Below are 16,059 nucleotides of genomic sequence, written 5' to 3'. Positions count from 1 at the left end.
TGTCTATCACTGAGTGTTGTCAAAACCACAATGTCAGAGGTTCTCATGAGGGCAGCAATAAAGCATCCTATAATAAGGCTCAAGCAGGTCCAAAGAACTTACATAAATAGGTAGCCACAAATCACATCTACTGTTTCTGTCAATGTACATTTATGGCCTTATGGTGGGCTCCCAAAAACTAGCTCACAAAGAAGTCATCACAGATGAGATGACTTAGTATATTGGTATGCCCAAGAAATAGACTGTTGCTCTTGCAGTACTACTCCAGCAGGACAACTCCACCAGGCAGAGCTGTGAGCAGAACACTCGATTAGGTATTGCATACTGTAGTTTGAGTTCAGAGTGTACTCCTGGGAAATGATTGATTTCACTGATAGGTCAGAGATGTGGAAGGAGCAAGATTAAATTATTGGAGCCATAGAGTTTGAGAGGACTATGAATAGACCTTAAAGGAATTAAAGGAATGGGAACAACATATGTAAGCCTTTCTGCCTTATGTCAGTGCCACCAGAGAACATCCACTATAAAGGAGCAGGAAACAGATGAGTGGATAAGGTGATTTGTTGGATTTTTCAGAGGATGTCTTCAGTCACCAATTCATCATCAGAGTAGCTATGGTATTAGGGGTGGTGGGTATACATGAGCCTAAGAGCGTGATCTCCCTCTCACCAGACAGGCATCGCCACTATCTCTGATAAATAGCCATGTTGTTAGAAGACTAACACTAAGCCCTCAGTATGGAACCATCCTAAGTAGAAATAGCTAGCTCCTTCATGGCAATTCAGTTGCATGAGATTCCTTCTACCCTGAAAGAATTGATATCTACTTTTTCTTCAATGCTGTGTAGGTACTATTCTCTGAGAATTTAGAGAATATCTAGTATAGGCCTATGGGATCCTGCATACTATTATTGCTTTGGACCAAGGGACCCGTTGTATTGAGAAATATATACATGGCCATAGGTATCATTTATTCTACCATATTCCTACTTATTTCCTGAACATAGCTGGTCTGACAGTGTTGTGGGTTGGATTGTGTCTTGTATAAATTCACATCCTGAAATCCTAACCCCCAGAAGGTGACTTAAATTGAAAACAGGGTAGTTGCAGATATCATTAGTTACAATAAGGTCATTACAGTGGACCCTAATCAAATATGAATATGTCCTTACAAAAAGAGGGATGTTGTGGTTCAGTGGTAGAGTGCTCACCTAGCATGCCTGAGGCACTGGGTTTGATCTTCAGCACCAACCACATAAAAATAAAATAAAAGTGTTGTATGCACTTACAACTAAAAAAATAAATATTTTTTTTAAAAAAAGAGGGATGTGTGAATACAGAGACACTGGGATAATATCATGTAAAAATTATGGTGATACTGCCACAAGACAGGGACACCAAAGGCTAGTATACCACCAGAAGCTAGGCTACAGGCTTGGAAGATACTGCTTTATAGCCCTCAGAAGGAACCAATCCACCAACACCTTAATCTCAGACCATCTTCCATATCTGTAAGACAATTTCTATTGTTCTATATCTACCCAGGTTTTGGAACTTTGTTATAGCAGTCCTGGGAAGTTAATACAAATACCAAACTAAAATGCTTTATAAAAGACTCAATTAAGACATCAGTTCAGTGGTAATATCTCATAGACTAGGGAGCTATCCTTTATAATGCACTAAAAGCATTGAGCCAGTATTTCAAATAATGTCCCCAATAGCCAGAATATACAGGTCCAGAAACCAAAAATGGAAGGATTGACTCTTCTCACTATTGCTCCAAATAACCCATTTGCACGCTTCTCTCTCTCTTTTTTTTTTTTTTTGGTGGGGGTGGGGCTTGGGGTTACAGGGATTGAACTCAGGGGCACTCAAACACTGAACCACATCTCCAACCCTATTTTGATTTTATTTATAGACAGGGTCTCACTGAGTTGCTTAGCGCCTCAACATTGCTGAGGCTGGCTTTGAACTCACAATCCTCTTGTCTCAGCCTCCAGAGCCGCTGGGATTACAGGTATATACTACCTCGCCCAGGCATTTGTGCTTCTCATTCCTTCTACTCTAGGATCCACGGAGTAAGGTGAAGAGTGGAGAACTTTACTCCTATGACAAAAAGTGTTCCACAAAACTTGAAGCTACACCTTTTTCTGATTTTCTTATGTGGTGAACTAGTAGGCAAAGAAAGGAGTTACAATACTGGTTGGTGAGAGGTTGATCCACCCCAATTATCATGAAAAGTTAGGCTCGCTACTACAAAAAGGGGATAAGAAAAATGTGTCTAGAACTCAGGAGATCATTGGGGTACTCCTATCTGCTTTTGTGTCTAGGAAAAACAGTGAACAAGCAATTACAGTTACTATAGCTCAACAAGGCAAAGCAACCCAATGCCAGAACATTCTGGGATGAAGTTCTGGGATCCCTGACCAAGCAAATAAATTAGACCAGCTGACACTGGCCCAGGCAGGGGAAATCTAGGATGAGTGGTAGAAGAGACCACTCGAATATGAGGCATAGCTTTGGGAGTTGTTATAATGGCAGAGACCATAGCTAATTCCATCATTTTTTTCCCCCTTTTGATGCCAGGGATTGAACACAGGACTGCTTAACCACTGAGCCAGTAGTTAAGTCCTTTTTATTTTTTATTTTGAGAAACCGTCTCGCTAAGTTGCTTAGCACCTTGGGAAGTTGCTAAAGCTGTCCTTAAACTTGTGATCCTCCTATCCCGCCCACCCCACACTGAGCCATGCACCCAGAGCACGTGGCTCAATTCTCTTTTAATAAGTGTTCTTTAGAGATTATGGCTACCACCACCTTGACAATACAATGAAAAAAATGAACTCAATATAGGGACAAATGGATCTGAGCAGGGGAGGGGGTGGGCTATAGCACATAAAGACATTCCATTGTGATTTCAGCCTACCTGTGATTTCAGCCACAGGTGTGATAGACAGTTCTGTGGAGACTCAGACTATTCATCCCTCAAGTTCAATTTATGGATCTCTCAGTGTTTCTGCTCCAGGCTTTCTCAGAAGTAGAGGGCGCCATCTTGTCCAGCACCCAAGCACAGTCAGAAAGTGTGGGGGCAGTTATGACTTCCAGGGGCGAACCTCAACAAAGGAGGTCAAGAGCCAGTGGATAAACATCCTAACCTTCCATCCTCCACATTGGCAATTCTGAGAGATTCAGAAGAATCAAGCCCAGTACCTACTGCAACAATAGTACTATTGCATCCTGATATTGACTTTTCCTCCTTCCCAGTCTCTCTCTCCCTGCTCACCACGTTGGTTCCTGAAATCATCACTCAAATAAACCACCAAATCAACTACTTCCATCTGAGTACATTTGACTATTGTTTGGGAAGGAACCCAAAGTAAACAGAAGGCTTCTTACACCTATGCTGCATGAATTTCAGCAAGCAAAAATATCCATGCTGCTTTCCCAAATGTTGTAAAAACTTCTATTGTGTACATGGAACCTCAGTTACTGACATGGGAAATTAAAAGTGTCATCATCATGGGACTGGCCTGCATGGTGGTTTCTGACCAGAAGGTTCTGTAGGTAAGGACCATTCTCTAGTGCTTGTTTTGTACATGTCCCTAGAGTCCTTTTGAGTATAGAATAAGGAATTTAACGCATTCTTTGGGGCAAGAATTTATTTTCAAAGCTTGATATTAGGGAACTTCTAGGAAAGTCTTGGGGATACAAGTTAAATATTCAAATGATATGATTTAAATGAATTTCCTTACCAAAGTAAAGTTCAACATCTCAGTAGGTTTTGGGTAGGTTGATTACAAAGCATGTGAACACTACTTAGTGGTATGTCCAGAAGCACAAGAAAAAGGATCAACTTTTTAAGAGCTTTTTCTATTCCCACCACTAGGTGATTCTCTATACCTAAGAAAGGCTTTGAAAGTAAACTTTTCCAGTCCCACATCCTGCACTCTTTCTCTCTCCTGCATTTTCTCTTCTTTCACTCTTCTGCTCCTGCTCCCTCTCTTTTTAAACTCACATTTGCTTATTTATAGGACAGAAAAATTAAAAAAAAAAAAAACAATGGCTCATAATTCTACTACTTACTTAATCTTCCTTACTAACAATATAATAAAATAATAAGATGATAAGAAATTTCAAACACTCAAAAAAGAGATAAATTTGGAAAACTAGAATGAATATAGGACATTCACTAGTCTAAATCCTCATTTTTTTTAATATTTATTTTTTAGTTTTAGATGGACACAATATCTTTATTTCACATTTTATGTGATTATAAGGATCGAACCCAGTGCCTCATATATGGTAGGTGAGCACGCTACCACTGGACCACAACCCTAGCTCCACTAAATTCTCATTCTATAGCTGAAGGTAGAATTAAGATTTTTGTAATTCATACAACTAGTTACTGACAAAAAAGAAAAAGAAAAGGGAAAGAAAAAAATAGTTTAATAGATAAAATATCATCATTCTGGAATCAATTACTTTACAGAAATTTGGAACACTTTCTTAATATTCTTGCAGTAGAGACTTTTATGAATGAAGTAAAATAATTTACATTTTTAAAAAATTTCAAAGGCTGGGAGGTGTATCTCAATGGTAGAGCATGCATTTAGCATGTACAAGGCCCTCCTGAGTTCTATTATATGTACCACAAACAAAAACAAAAAAATCTCTAAAAGATTCCAGTAGCATTTCTTAGGAAAACACTTCTAATGCCCATAGCTTCCAAAATATTTAAATTATTTAAAACACAAATGTTTTAAAGAAAAAAATGTTTATTACATTTGTTTTATTTTTGGTTAGAAACCTGATTTTCAAAGAAAGTGGCTTTCACAAGTCCATATTTCCAAAAAGAAAATAATATAATAAAAAATGAACCTGCCAACTTGTAGGACAAGTTTGCTGAAAGAGATGACAGTTTTTATCATCACATGACTGAGTTAAAAATCAAATTGTCTCTATATTACTTTCTTTTTTTTTTTTAAAGAGAGAGAATTTTAATATTTATTTATTTATTTATTTTGGCGGACACACATCTTTGTTTGTATGTGGTGCTGAGAATCGAACCCGGGCCACACACATGCCAGGTGAGCACGCTACTGCTTGAGCCACATCCCCAGCCCTCTATATTACTTTCAATAATCATTTTGGCCTAGGTACTAGACTAACCCTGGATTAAAATACATGATTTTTCTGAGCACGATGATCAGGTGGCTTAACACCTCAGAATAAAAGGTGAGAGAATTACTTACACGAAGAATAAACTTTAGTGTCCCTAAGGATGACATGGAAAGCAGTTTTAAAATGTTTAAACCAGGTATAGTGGAGCATGCCTATAATCCCAGAGACATGGGAGGCTGAGGCAGAAGGATTGTAAGTTCAAGGCTGGACTCAGCAGCATAGCAAGGTCCTAAGTAATTCAGTGAGACCCTGTCTCAAAATAAAAAATAAAAAGGATTGGAGAGGTGGCTCAGTGGTTAAGTACCCCTTAGGGTTCAATTCCTGGTACCCTCCCCCGCGCCCCCCCAAAATATATATATATATATATAATAAAATGCCTATTTTGAAAGCATACCTAGTTCTGGTTGAGTAGGTTTGGGATAGTGTACTAAAGATCATTTTATGAAGCACCTGGGAGCCCAACAGAGAAGGTATACATACCTCCTATTTTACCTCAATTTTCCTATTACCTCGCTGATGTTCTAGAGTTGTTGTTTGTTTCTTTTTTGCAGTACTGAGGATGAAACCCAGAGCCTAGACCATGCTAGGTAAGAGCACTACCACTGAACTACCTGCCAGCCCTTTTTATTTGGGGACCAGGTGTTGCCAAATTTCCCAGGCTGACCTTGAATTTATGATTTCCCTGCCTCAACCTCCAGAATAGCTTGGATTACACGCATGCGCCACTGCATCTAGCCCATCATTATTATTTTAATGAAATATTATTGTTCTTAGTGGCATGGAAGCAAGCAAGGATGAGTTTAGTGATCACTTTGTACTTCTACATGCTACCATAATCTCCTCTATTTATGTGTGTGATACATGTGCTACAAACTGAGTTTAGCACGTGTTGAATCTAAACTATCAGTGACAACCCCTCTCACTCTTCCCAAACCTTTCTTGACATGGGTAGGACAGCATACAGCATGCTTGTTGATACAATGTGGTGACTTCAGGTAGCTTGGGACAACTCACTAGTGTGACATGGAGAAGTGTTTGTGGCTGCTGCCCCTGCTGGCCACCTGTCGTATGACTCACTCTCCCTTGGTCTCCGGTGGGGCCAGTGAGATGATGAAGCCAGTTCAACAATGTGAAATGTGAAATGTGGGAAATTAGAAAAATTGGTGAACAACAATAGGGTGTTGTGAATGACCCTGGAAAATAGGTTTTGTCATGTACTAGATAGGGTAAATCTATAACTACTTAGTTTTTGGTAAACTTGTTGAAAATTTTGACACACAAAGTGCTCAAGAAACAAAACAAAAGTGCATGTTTAAGGGCTGGGATTGTAGCTCTGTGGTAGAACACTCGCCTAGTTTGGGTGAGGCCCTTGGTTCCATCTCCAGCATTGAGTTGGGGCAGAAACATATATATTTAAATGAAAATTTGAGTAAAGAATTTTCATTTCTCAGTAAAGTTGATAATGACTATATAACATACATAAAATGTTTATCAACGTTTACTACCCTCCATGAGGGCTGTAGTGATGAAAATAAGAAGATAAATATCCTAAAGAAGTTCTAGAATTGCTTACAAACCTTAAATGTTATTTTAATATTTTCTTGGACAGGTTTGAAATATGAAGCAATAGCTGTTGATGTGTTTGTTTTAATTAGCAGAACTCTACAAACAGCTATGTGATTCCTATTTTTTGTGTCACCAGATGCTTCAAATTAAATACTAGTCAATTCCCATATTTGCTCAATTTTTTCATAAAATCCATGGAATCAAAGCTTTTGAAAGTTAATCAATTATAACTATTACAGATTCAGTAGGAAAAGTTGAACATTGAAGATAAAATTGTTTTGTGAGGATTCTATGAACACATTTTCTGATGATGCAAATATTTTATTCCTTGTCAGTAAATTTTCTGCCAAATTAGAAAGCTACAGTGCAGAGATGTTCTATGAAGATTTTAGACTTACAAGAAAACTTAAACAGGGAGATATTGAAAGTTATCCTATAAGAGCAAGGAAGAATTAAATGAGGAGATTTAATTTTGAAATTCCATAATTGTGCCGTAGAATATATAAATTTGTGAAATAGTCTTTTGATGGAGTTCCTTGTTTTTATTTTGTAAATTTGTATTCTTGGGCTACAGCTGTGGCTCCATGGTAGAGCACTTTGCTTAGCATGCAAAAGGCCTTGATCCCCAGCATCATTAAAAAAGAAGAAGGAGAAGGAGAATGAATAAAAAGAAAAGAAATTTTAAAATGTATATTCTGTAGCAGAATGGAATGGAAGAATTTGAAAAGTTAAAAAATTTGAAGCACATATACACAAAATATTTTAAAGAAGTATAGAGACACCTTATTGATGTTTTGTCCTAAAAAAGGTGTCCATTGGGCTGGGGATATGGCTCAAGCGGTAGCGTGCTCACCTGGCATGCTCGGGGCGCTGGGTTCAGTCCTCAGCACCACTTAAAAATAAAATAAAGATGTGTGTCCACCGAAAACTAAAAAATAAATATTAAAAAATTCTCTCTCTCTCTCTCTCTCTCTCTCTCTCTCTCTCTCTCTCTCTCTCTCTCTCTTTCTCTCTCTCAAAAAAAAAAAGAATGTTCATTAACAAAATCTAACACAAATGGAGGCAAACAGAGGATATCTGTGAAAACAACTATACTGAAATATTTTTGCATTTCAAAACAGAATAGAATTGAGAATTTCCTCTGTTTCACAGAACTTGTTCTGTGTTTACCAAAGAATAATCTCTCAGGTGAATACATTGTGGGCTATAGAGTCAATTGAAATTTATGGGAAAAAAATTAAAACAATAAAAACATATTGGAAAAAATGTACCACAGAAACATCTCAGTAATTGAGTCCTATCAGCAAAAAAAAAAAAAAAAAAAACAGCTAAGAAACCAAATAAAGTGCATAAGTATGTACCAATGACAATTATTCTATTTTTTTAATATTCAGATAATCAATATAAATATAATTCAAGAGGGTGGAGTTGTAGGTCAGTGGTAGAGCACTTGCCTAGCATGTGTGAGCACTGGGTTTGATTCTCAGCACCACATACAAATAAATAAATAAAATAAAGGTCCATCAAAAAAAAAAAAAAACATGATCAGAGCCTGGCGCCTGTAATCCCAGTGGCTTGAGAGGCTGAGGCAGGAGGATCACAAGGCCAAAGTCAGCCTAAGCAAAAGCAAGGCACTAATCAACTCAGTGAGACCATGTCTCCAAATAAAATACAAAATAGGGCTGGGGCTGTGGCTCAGTATTCGAGTGCCCCTGAGTTCAATCCCTGGCACCCCCTCACCCCACCCCCCCAAAAAAAAAGATTCAAAAGTTTTGCTTTAATGTACATGGATATGTGGTCTTCAAAAACATTTAGGTTTTCAAAAATGTTTTTTAGGGCTGGGGATGTGGCTCAAGCGGTAGCGCGCTGGCCTGGCATGCGTGCGGCCCGGGTTCGATCCTCAGCACCACATACCAACAAAGATGTTGTGTCCGCCGAGAATTGAGAAATAAAATGTTAAAAATTCAAAAAAAAAGTTTTTAAATGATATTTTATAGATCCAACAATATAAATATTTTTTGTTGGTAAACAAATGTTACAAATATAAATTTTTAATAATTTTAGTCTTCTCTTTTATTCTCAAATTGTCTTAATTTGGCAACTAAAGTGTATGGTCACCCTATTTGAAGCTCAAATTTGAGAAACAATTAAATCCTTTATGCCCCAAATCGGTAAGAATAGTTCTAGAATATTTTTAAACGAATTTGGGTCAAGGTCCTTCTGTTTAGGATACAGGACATGGAAAAGAAGGACCAGAATATGTAACATTTTAAAACTGTCTCACCAGGCATGGTGGCACACATCTGTAATCCCAGCAACTCGGGAGGCTGAGACAGGAGGATCACAAGTTCAAAGACAGCTTCAGCAATATAGCAAACGTCCTAAAACCGAGTGAGACCCTGTCTCAAAATAAAAAGAACAGGGGATGTGGCTCAGTGGTTACGTGCCCCTAGGTTCGATCTCTTGTACCAAAATAAATAAATAAAATAAAATAAAAACTGTCTCAGTTGATTCTAAGCAAAATAGAATCATATGCCTCATACCCTACCTACATATGAAGGTACATAGTAGAACTTGCTGAATTTCAAGAAGCAGGTAGGGTGGTCAATCTGACAATATGCCTGGGATGGAGGAATTTCGCTGGACATCAGGCTTTCAGTGCTAAAACTGAGAGATTTCCAAACAACTAGGGATGGTGGTCTCCCCACATCTATTACATGACTTCATACCTCCATGTGTTTAAGGGAGGGGAGCCAGTGAGCCATGGTTTCAAAAGAGGTGCTCTTTACCTTTGGTATATTGCAAAATAAATAGGCAGAACTCAGGGATTCCCTTGTATTGCAATCCTCTCTTCTCCAACCAGAGAAAAACCCTGACAAATATCTGGTGATATTCACTTCCTTTCCCTTCCTTCCCAGGGGTGTCTTGACTGAACCTTCATCCTCCCAGCCCTAAAATGCCCCCCTTGTCTGCACATGGGATCCTACCTGACTTCACAGAGACTCAGCTCTCAGTGTGGCCCCCAAAAGGCTGAGCTTCAAACCTTCACACCTCATTCAGTGCTGGGCACATAGAGTTTCCAAAGAAAATATGTAGACTTTGTGAGTGGTGAACTGAAAAGCCCCAAAGAGTGGGAAATCATCAGACTGTACTCTTCCTGCTATTTGATAAAAGTCGGGAGAGGAATGGGAAAAACATTTGAAAATAATCATTTTCCTTTCTGCCCTGCCCAAGAGCTCAGTGGCCAAAGTGAAGTGCAGATGAGCCACAAATAAACTGAGGAAAAACTTCATCTCTCTCACCTTAGTCTCTTGGAAATTGAAAAGGGAAGAATAGCCGAAGGAACCTAAGTTCTCTCCTAGCTGATCTCTACTGACCAGATACCTAAAAGATAAAGGGCATAAAATTATTTATTGTATTCCCTTCTAGAAGAATTTGCTTCTGGGATTTAAGAATCAGAAAGCAGGACCGCTTCAATGTATAGAAAGCAATTAGTCACACTTTTCAGATTTGCTGATGATTCTTTTATTACCAAGTGAAAAGGCATGATTTCTGAAAAATTCAAATATAACAGAATCTGTATTCAGGACATGTAAAGGCAACCTGCTGACCACTGCAGTTGAGAAGTGCTATTCTTACCTTCTAGATTTCTTGGCAGCCAGGAGGCAGCACAGCCCAGAGATGGAGACATCAAAACCAAGAACAGCTTGAGTGCTACAACCGACCACCTATGAGACACTGGGCAACTTCTCTTCACCTTTCTTCACCTAGTAGGTAGGATAGTTATAAGAATTATGCAAAAGAATCAATGTAAAGCCCTTAGCACAAAACCACATGGTAAATACTCACAATATAACTATTGGTACTTATTGTTCTGGACAGATTGTGTCATCTAATTGCCTACAATTTCTGCTAGAAGGACTAAAGTAATTTTCACACCCCATAATAAGTTTATAAGGTATATTAATCACAGAAAAGGTCATACACTGAGTTAGATGTTGCCTAATTTGATGAGTCAGATTGTTTTCTTTTTTTTTTTTCACTTCTATGTTGAAAATAGAAATTTAGGTCAAAGTTCTGCTTGAGGCAGAAAACCTTCTTCCCCTGATTACCTGTCTGAAATGAACAAATAACCTCTCTTAATGTCTGGCCACCTATTCAGCTCCACAGCTGACGTTGACAGATTTCCTTTGAGAAGCTGAGGTAGGAATTTAAAGACAGAGTCTGGATATGGCTCTGAAACCAGGTAGTGTAGAATAAAATTTAGATACGGTCTCTTTATCTCCAAACCCACCAGAAATGAAAAATTTAAAAACCCATGACTGGGGATATAGCTCAGCCGTAGAGCATGTACCTAGCATGCACAAGACCCTGGCTTCCAGCCACAGCACTGCAATAAATAAATAAATAAATAAATAAATAAATAAATAAATAAATAAATAAATAAAACAAGCAAACAAAAACCCACTCAGAACTCCAGAATTCTTCAGCAGAATTAATAGATAATTTATGATGTGGAGAGCTACTCTACATAGTGCTCATTATTACACTCCATCCATGGCCAGTGTCCAGAAAAGCTTCCCATCCAACAACACAGCTGATGGGGATTGTGGGGTGACTAGGAATAGCCAAGGTGATCATCCTACTGAGAAGACCTAATCCAAAGAAATTATCTAATAGGCGTCTGGATTGCTAATAATCATTCTGCACTAATTAGCAGTAAATGAGCATTTATTTAATTAACCCAAGGTCCTAAGGAATCCTGAATTGACTTGAGAAAGGTGAATTAGCTATTGTCACCATGACGAAGCGACCTAACTTTAACAAAACTTGCAAACTTTCATTTTCCTTGGTGCATGAAACTGGGTGCTGGCTTAATAACCTTGGGCCATCATGTACTGTAACATGTTGGCTCATGCTGGGTGGCAACAGGTTTGTTTTTCACGATTATGTAATCTGAATTCCTTTTCCAAGAAGGGATTTGAAAATGAGTTGGCTTGCCAGCAAACATAGAGTCTAAGGGCACACATGGGTTAACCAGAGTAAACGCAGAACCTTCCTCTCAAACTGCCACCCCTTTCCCACCCCTCTACCAATTGGTGAACTATAAATCAAGTGTGACCCATGAGAAATGTTGTCCAGTAGCTGGCTGAGGTTTACACGAAGCATCAAAATGCCCAGTAGGGATTTTTAGGGAGGATATTTGATCTGTTGGAGTCTTAAATAGCAACCTAATCAGACTGGCAATCTAGGCAATTTGTACACTAGGACCATATTAAATTGGTTTTAAAAAACTAATATGGTATTAAAATATTATGTAAAAGGCACATATTAGAGTGGATTCAAAGACTTTAGGTTCTAGGCAGGTATTTATGGGTTAGAAATGCTGTTTCGAAGAGAAGTTCACATTGTTCTTAATTTCCCTAATGAAGCTTAAACCACAGCAAGTAACTACTTGGAGTTCTGCATTCCATATTCCTGCCACTCACAAGCAAGCTTCCTGTTCCTTCTCAGCTGGCAGACCCCCAAGGCCAGACAATGAATGGTTTGATTCTTATACTTGGAGAATCTGCAGTGGCTTCCAGATCTTAAGGTTCTGGGTGCCAGACCAGGTGTTATTTAAAAAAAAAAAAAAAAAAAAAAAGAGTTCCTTCCAGAGATTTGGATTTTACTTGAAGATAACAGAGCAGGCAGAACACAGAGTTATGCATCTGGGTAAAGATGGTATCTAACAAACATCCATACACCCGTGTATAGTCCCAAAAGGAATGTTTCAAAATAACTGAAAATCAAACTTGGAAAATTCCAAACCTTCCCTAGGATCTTCTTGGAAGTTTTGGGGGAATAAAGAGAAAAAAGGGAGTTGAAGTAAAAGGGAAAGGAGGAAGAGTACATGATTAGATTCTTGGGCCAAAAGGATTTGTTCCCCAAGGGGAAGAAATGGCAGAGCTTTTTCAAGTGATAAGATTATTCAGTGTTTTCCGTTGCAGGCTGTATACACAGCCATATCTTTGTTAGGAGTTGAAAGTGAAATGTTGGAGTTTCCTCCACCGCCTTCAGCCGCTAGAGCCGAATTAAATGGGCCCAAGTCAGAACCTACTGGAAACTGAGAGAGGGAAGATACAACTCTGAAAGTTGTGCATGCATGTGCACCGATGTGTGTGTGTGTGTTTGTGTGTGTGTGTATGAGAGAGAGAGAGAGAGAGAGAGAGAGAGAGAGAGAGTTCCAGAACTTCTTAAAAGGAGTAGCTACAAGTCTGATGTGAATCTTCAGTAGAAAACAAAACTAAGACAATACTACTTATTCAAATAGCATATTCAAATTTATTTGAACAGCATTGATCAGGAAAAACTGTTAACCTTTTGTTTTCTGCCCCATTTTTCCAACTTTTTTTCTTTTTTGTGATACTAGGAATTGAATTGAACTCAGGGGTGCTTAATCACGGAGCCACATCACCCACCTTTTTTTTTATATTGTATTTTGAGACAGGGTCTTGCTGAGTGGCTTAGGGCCTTGCTAAATTGCTTAGGCTGGCTTTGAATTCACAATCCGCCTGCCTTAGCCTCCCAAAACGCTGGGATTACAAGCGTATGCCACCATACCCAGCCTATTTTTCCAAAGATTTTCAAGGTCTTATGGCAAAAAGATAAACTCTTCAGCTGAGGCATCAGGGGTAAAGAGGATGATAGGAGTTGTATTTTAATGTGGCTGAGTTGAGGACTAATTTCCTGGGCAGTTCAAGACCTTTTAACGAAGACTTCTTCCAAACAGAACCAGTGCAGCCCACACAATCTTGTCGTGCTGAGACCTGTCCCTGTCTCTCCTTCAGAGAGGAAGAGACTAGCACATCTCCTCTGAAGCAGTCCCCTCCCATGGCAGGATGGGAAGAGACAGCCTCCTCAGTTCCGACCACCACCACTCAGCTCATTCCCACCTCTGTGCCTTCTTACAAATTCTGCTTGGAATTCTGTCTCCCCACCTCCCTTTAACCCAAACTTTCTTCCAGGAATAACCCTAAGTCCTCCAAAAAGCCTTACTCTGTGAAAGACTTTCCCATAAGCCATCAAGTTGCTATGGTTTTCACTATTTATGGTAGAGGTTTTGATGTAGTTGATAGACTACAGACAAAAAAAAAAAAAAAAAAAAAAACCTTCTCCTTTCTTTCCTGGATGTATGTTTCTTTTTCTTAAAAAACAAACAAACAAACAAACAAAAAGAATAATGACTTTATGATCCCTTTACCTGACTTCTATCATTGTTTTCTGTACCCACAGAGGTAGAACATGACTTTTTTCTGCTGTTACACCAAGACAGTGTGTTACTTAACTTCTTGATCCACTGAACATCAATGCAAGCCCATATTTGGTTTTTGCAAAAGTTCTCTGACATTAGAATTCAAAAACAATCCAAGGAATGAAGTTATTCTTCCAACAAGGACAGGATGAACCGAGGAAGAAGTTAGTACATAAAGGGTATATTATATCACTTATGGTCCTCTACTTTGGGGAACACATGCAGAGAAATAACAAGGAAGGGCTTTCCAGAAATGTGCTGCAAAGACATTAGGGAAAACCTTTTCTCTGTTAACAAAAATATTTTAAAGGCTTTTCAAAAAGCAACAAATATATATATATATATATATATATATATATATGTATATATATATATATATATATATATATATATATATATATATATATATATATATATATTTCTCTACTCCCTGAAGTGCTAAAATCTCCCTTTAAAATAATAGAGGTAGAGATAGGGAATAGTACATCCATGGGAGAGAAGTAATTCTCTGGACTTCTCTACCTAAAGGAAATTGGGTGCAGTCAACCTGCTAGGGTGAGCAGAGATAATTGAAATGCACTGATAATTCAGAATCTCATTTCCACCCCATTAATTTCAACCTCTGTACCCTCATTTTGATACTTCTAAAGAAAAGCAAAGTAGACCAAATTAAAGATAATATCCTGTCCCCACTCCCACCCTACCCGACCCTGGAGGTGCTCAGTCAATTGGGTGGAAGGCCATTATCACAGAAGGAGACAAAGCAAGTGACCCACGTGGCTCACAACCCACCTGGCCTCTCTCCGTGGCTTCACTGTGCAAAGATTGCAGGTAGCTGTCACATTTAATATTGATTACAATTAATATGAAAATCATATCTAGTTTTGGTCTGCTTCCAATTTGTCAGTACACTACATTTTGCCAAGTTTGGGAAACTTAGCATAATTATAGCTAATGAGGTCATCTGACTATAGTTAGTGAACTTCTGTATTTGCAATTTTTATATTCTTTGATAAGGCAGAATTTAGCATTATTCTCCATAGGATATGCCTATTAATTATTGCTTGCACTGAAAAATAATTGAGACTCTTGTCTCTCTCAAATAATATTTTCCTCTGACATTTTATAGTTTATACACCTTTTTTTTTTTCCAGAGAAGGAATTTCCCTATATTGTCGAGGTTGGCACCAAATTCCTGACTCAGACTCCCAAGTAGCTGGTACTACCAGTGTCCAGGACAGTGTGCATCTATTCTTCTTAATAAGGAAAGGGTATAATTTCCTATAGTTTTCAACATAGGAAAATTATTTTCTTGCAAGAAGAACTTATGGATTCTTTTTTTTTTTAAAGAGAGAGTGAGAGAGGAGACAGAGAGAGAGAATTTTTAATATTTATTTTTTAGTTATCGGCAGACACAACATCTTTGTTGGTATGTGGTGCTGAGGATCGAACCCGGGCCGCACGCATGCCAGGCGAGCGCGCTACCGCTTGAGCCACATCCCAGCCCCAGAACTTATGGATTCATAAATACTAAATAACAACACATCTAGATTCTAATTTGGGGACCATCAGATAGTAAGCATTCAGGAAAAATTAACCTGAAATGCAAAAAACGTCTATTCAGAGATTACAGGATGCCATGATAAAGAGAGGGGAGAATCTGTGCCTTAGCTATCACCATGCCTTCCTGTGACTCAATATAAACATGAAGACTAGACGGAAAAGAGGTTGGGGAAGGTAATTTTTCTGTGAGTCAGAGGGAGGCCTGATCCAAACTGGGAGCTGAGTCAACCTCATGTCCCTCTTCCCTTTTCTTACCAACACCTACTTAGAATTCACAGTAAGAGGCAACTATCACTACCACATGTGAGGCTCACATTTTAACAGTGACACTTCAGTATTATCTCTAATGGGTAAAATTTTGGACTGAAAAGACACAATTAGGGGGGTATTTAAGGAAATCATTCCTAACCAAGAAATTCTGTTGCATACCAAGAGTGTCTGAGTCCAGGCCTGGAAATA

The sequence above is a fragment of the Ictidomys tridecemlineatus genome, chromosome 10 (genome assembly GCF_052094955.1).
Source record: "Ictidomys tridecemlineatus isolate mIctTri1 chromosome 10, mIctTri1.hap1, whole genome shotgun sequence".
Classification (NCBI taxonomy): Eukaryota; Metazoa; Chordata; class Mammalia; order Rodentia; family Sciuridae; genus Ictidomys; species Ictidomys tridecemlineatus.
Note: the sequence above shows the minus strand (reverse complement) of the source record.